This window comes from Lissotriton vulgaris, chromosome 8 (genome assembly GCF_964263255.1).
Source record: "Lissotriton vulgaris chromosome 8, aLisVul1.2, whole genome shotgun sequence".
Taxonomy (NCBI): Eukaryota; Metazoa; Chordata; class Amphibia; order Caudata; family Salamandridae; genus Lissotriton; species Lissotriton vulgaris.
In genome coordinates, this window is record NC_141696.1 from 1,519,039,058 (window position 1) to 1,519,044,815 (window position 5,758).

Consider the following 5,758-nt stretch of genomic DNA (forward strand, 5'->3'; position numbering starts at 1 on the left):
TGAGGTTAAAATCATTAATATTCAGGATTTTAACGAACTCCGTGGCTTCATCCTCGCTGCCTTCCCAAATGATGAAGATATCATCAATGTACCGGAGCCATTTACGTACTCCGGTACGGTACTGATGAAGCGGCCTGACTACCTTCTCCTCCCACCAGCCCAGGTACAATCCTGCGAAACTGGGGGCGAAGCAGGTACCCATCGAAGTACCGAGCAATTGATGATAAATGGTACCATTAAAAAGGAAATAATTCTGGGTGAGGCAGGTGTGTATCATGTCCAGTAACATTTCTGTGTGGAACAGGTAAGCGACTGACCTACTGCTCAGAAAATGTCTACAAGCTTTTATTCCCATTTCATGTGGAATATTGGTATACAGGCTGTTGACGTCAAGGGTCATGAGTAAACAGTCTGCATTCAGTTCAATATTTGCAATTTTTTGCAAAACATCCCCCAAATCTTTAAGGTATGCTGGGAGGCTCTGCACTAAAGGCTGAAGAAAGTGATCTACATATCTAGACGTATTTTCCAGGCAGCTGTTTCTGGAAGAGACAATCGGCCTTCCCAGGGGATTCGTGGGGTTTTTGTGCAATTAAGGCAGTAAGTACAGAGCCGGTAATTTTGGAAACTTGCATCTCAAAAAGATAAACTCATTAGTCTCAATCAGTCCCTTATTTCTCCATTCATTCAATCGCTCTTGGTATCGATTATTTTCAGTGTCATAGACTTATCTGTTCCTTTTCTCATATTTATCAGCATCATTAAGCTGTTTTAAACCTTCATTAATGTACATTTCCCTGGACATAATCACAATATTACCACCCTTATCGGATATCTTTACAACAATACTTGTATCATTTCTTAAACTGTCGATAGCTAGTCTTTGTGCTTGGGTGAGGTTGTTTCTTCCCCAACTGGTTTTCCTGGCTAGATCTTTAAATTCTGCCACCACTCCTTTTTCGAAAACATCAATCGCATCATTGGTGATCATTGGTAAAAAGATTGATTTTGGTTTGAACCCACTGTTACTGTTTAGGTCCAACCGTATGTTTTCATTTATCAGGTTAAGGGTGGGGTTCTCAATCACATCTGGGTTCCCCCTAAGTCATGTAACACTTGTAGCATTTCAGCATCGCCTATCTCAAGTGTACTGGGTGCTAGTGAGTTGCTGCTAGGTTCTTGGCTCATTCTAGTGGCAAACCACTTTTTCAGTCTTAGTTTTCTCATGAACAGGAATAGATCAATTCTACTCTGGGTATAGTTAAAGTTAGCAGAGGGACAGAAAGATAACCCATGTGACAGTACCTCAATTTCTGCGTCATTGAGATTCCTACTGGAGAGGTTGACCACCGTCTTTGTGTCTTTAATTTTAGTTTCTTCTGGCCCTTTGTCCTTGTTCCCACCGGGCTTGACATATTTGCTGCCAATGTGTTTGGCCTGCTTCCTCCTCTGCCTCCTCTCCCTCGTCCTCTTGTTCCTCCTGTGTTTGTCTTGCTCTGGACTTTTAGTCTTCCTTTTGCCATCAGAGGGAATTCTTTAAAAATTTGATCTTTTGGGCTTAAGAAGCCGGCACTCATCTCTTCTGGCCGGTTCTCCACATCCTCTGGTTCTTCATCTTGCATATTGCTTGCCCCCTCTGTTGCCTCAGATTCAGGTCTGGCTTGCCCTGTTGTAGGTTTGGGGATTGAGGTCTGGGAGCGCAGGTGATCAGATTTCTTTGAAACGTGAGGACCTGCCCCCTTTTCATAGTCAACATGTTCTCTCAGGAATTTGCATTGTTTCTTTTCTTTGATTTCTTTTTCAATCGTTTCCAGTTTTTTGTCAAGTTTGGCCATATCTGTATCAAACTCTTCTTTATTGCAGATCGATTTAATGTGTTCAATCAGATCTTCAATTTTCCCAGCCCACTTTTCGCAGTCTTTTCCAGCGTATTTCACTAGCAGCTTAAGTATCACCATTGAACATTCGTGACTGTTTGTTGACCACTCTTCCACCAGATCGGGGTCCGATAATCATGTTTTGTCACCAGCTGTAAATATTAAATATATGTATTTAAAAAACATCTTAACAAATGAAATGTAATTTGTTGAAATGTGCAAATCAATTATGATGCCTTAGCTGTGCCCATGCTTGCTGTTTAATTACTGTGAGTCTGTCCTCATAGCTCCAGATGACACGTCTGCTTTTTATTTTTATCGAAATGAATGTCACATGGTATGCATTTAAACTGTATTGTGAACAAGCACTATCACTCGTGAACAAGGGAATTTAGTTCCCGAAACGCGTCGAGTGCGTTGTGAATAAACACAAGTTACTGAACTAAGCTGTTGGCCTGGACGTCGTTCTTTGGAGATTGTGCGAACAATTGTTTGGAATATATATATATATATATATATATATAGATATATAGATATATATATATATATATATAGATATATAGATCAAGATCCACAATCCTGAAGCGCCGAGGAAACCAAACGGACACAGCCAGGTACAGACCACACGACCAAGGATTCAACAAAAATAGTGTCCTTTTATTCCAATGGGGTATATAGATATAGATATATAGATATAGGTATAGATATAGATATAGATATAGATATAGATATGTATATGTATATATATATATTATTGATCAGTGCCTCACACAATTTGTCTACAAAACTAAAAGAACAGTACAGGATGACTAAGATCAAAGGATCAGCAAATAACAACTGCGGATCTTAGTTCAACATCAAGGGGGTCTAAGAAAATAAAGACCTTTCTGTTGTGACTCATCTGTACAGATCTTAAACGACATATCCATCTATCGTCAGTGCAGGGGCATCTACTCTGCTTTTTCCCAAGAACTGTTTGACTGTAGCCCTCTCAGCAAGTCTTTTGTTCCTGTCTTTGAATTCATACTAAATGTTTCTTGCTTACTACAGTTGTCTCACTTGAACCAGCTCTCCATAAGAGATATAATTGGTAACTGCCTTAGGGTGGGCACTTGTATAAGACAGAAAGGTTAGTCCATGTGAAAAAAGATAGAAACCTTAATATGCCAATGAGCCTATTAATTTGTCATTGGTCTGGTCTAAACTTACAAAATATTATTTATTTTCCTTTTTACACAGCGAATCCCCAAACTTCTCGGCCAGGGACATGAAATAAAACCGTGTATATATATATATATATATATATATATATATATATATATATATATATATATATCTCGTCACACTTTTCCCTTGGTTAGAAAGGATATCGGGCGCACTCCCTTTGGTTTTCCACAAATTGATGTCTTTTAAACTATTTAGGCAATGAAAGCAGTCGATCAACGCGATCTAATGCTATCCTTCTACCCCTGATGAACAGCGTTTTTCAGCCACATGTACACAGCGCCAGGATGCCCGTAGGGTTGCAGAGCGCTTTACAAATACCATAAATAAATAAAATAAATTCGATGCTGCAAGCATCTTGGTCACAATCAATTTCCTGCATTTTTTTCACAACATTTAAGGCATTCACTTGGATATTACATCATTTCCTGTGCTCAATTGCTAAGCATTGTGGTTATTGTAGTTTAATATAAAACTAGTCTCTAGGTAAATTATATTACTAGTCAGTTAATTGGAAAATAATAGCACCTTATTTTCAACTGATTGTCTTGTAGGGATTTCAATGTCAGTTTCCCATCTCTTTAGTCTTTTTCAAGTCATTTCCGTGTATTTTGCATCATTTATATTTTAGTTCTCATTTAAATCCCTCCAGTGGGATTTGTTATTGGTGCAGATCTGATTTAAATCCGTCCAGTGGGATTTGTTGTTCATTTGTTCGGTAGGATATTTGTCAACCTCTTTGTTATATTTCCTTTTGTTTTTTATTTATTTTTATTTTTACTATTTTCATTTTCCAATGTAACTTGATATTCCTACTTTTTCCTCTTGAATTTTTTTTTTTTACTTCTTTAAAATGTGTCCATCATGTTGTTTTTCAGAGATGAATGTATAACTCCTCCGATTGGTTAAGGCCGTACGGAGTTCTGAAGTTTATTATGTGGCGTGACTCCTTTGGCCTTAAAGATTTTTCTCGGTCACCTCCTCCTATGTGTTTTGGTATCGTTTCTATGCCAAAGAATCTCAATTTCTGCCAGTCTCCATTGTGTATTTGCTCCTTATGTTTCGCAACTGCGTTTGCTCGATCTTTATGCCTGGTTGCTCTTGCATGTTCAATGATGCGTTTCTTTAGTTCACCCTTCGTGCTTCCCACATACATTAGTGGACATGGGCACTCTATTCCATAGATAGTAAATTCTGTCTTACAGGTGATTAATTGACGTATTTGCCACGTCTTGTTGTTTGGCATCTTGACTTCTTTGGTTTGTTTTGCAATTTGACACATTTTGCATCCATGACACTTTATGAAACCAGTGGTTTTGAGCCAATCCTTTTTATTGTCTTTTTTGGTTTTACAATGTCTGTGGATAAGATGGTCCTTCAGGTTTGGAGCTCTTCGGTAGGTTACCGTCGGGTGTTTTCCTACTATTTTGCCAACTGTCTCATCCAAATGTAATATTTTCCAATTTTTTCTCAGGATATTTACAAATACTTTGCTGCTTTCTGAAAAATCGGAGATTAGTCTGATTGGTTCTTGTTCGTCTTTGTTTTTGATTTGTTTTTTTAGGCACTCTGCTCTGGGTTTAGCATTTGCCCTCCTACAGCATTGTTCTACATTCTCCTGGTTATATTTACGATTTTTGAATCTCCTTTTTGTTTCAGCGCTATGTCTTTGCCACTCAGTTTCTTCGCTGCATATTCGTCTTATTCGGAGGAATTCCCAGTAGGGGATGCTTGAGATTAGTGAGCTTTGATGGAAACTTATTGCTTCCAAAGTGGCATTGGTTGCAGTAGATTTTCTGTGCAGGGTTGATTGTATTTAGTTGTCCTTGATGTAAATGTGCGTGTCAAGGAAAGTTATCTCTTGGTTGCTGATCTCATATGTTAGATTTATCCCTGTCATGCTTCCATTGATGGTTGTGTGATATTGATTAAATTCCTCTGGAGATCCATCCCAGATGATCAGTAAGTCATCGATAAATCTTATCCAGCACATGATTTTGCTGGTCATGTTGTCATTTTCTGGTGCCCATGCAATTTCTTTTTCCCAATAGCCCATTGTTAGGCATGCATAATTTGGGCTAAAAGAAAAACCATAGCGGTTCCATTATTTTGCCGGTATAGTTCTTCTCCGAACAAAAAGATGTTTTGAGACAAACATAATAAGATCATTTCCTGCAGCATCTGGTTGTGATTTTTGTATTTGATGTTTCTGTCCTGCAGAAAATAATTACATACCTTTATCCCAATGTCATTGTTGATATTCGTATATAGGGATACGACATCCATTGTTATGAGCTGGTAATTTTCTTGCCAAGGAGTATCCTCCAATTTTCTCAACATGTCATTGGTATCCTGGATATAAGAACTCAATTGTGTCTCATAGGGTTTCAAAAATGGATCAATGTAGTTAGAGACTGGTTCTAGTAGGGAACCTTTTGCAGATAAGATAGGTCTGCCTGGAGGGTTCCTTTGATCTTTATGTACCTTTGGCAGGAAATAAATCGTAGCTGTTATTGGGTGGTTCACTGTTAGATATTTTAGTTAGTCATCATCTTTAAGGTTTTTGAGTTTCCACTGTTTCAAATCGTTATCAAGTTTGGTTTTCACTTCTGGTGTCGGGTTGTTTTTCAGTTTCTCATAGTATTTAGTATCCCTCA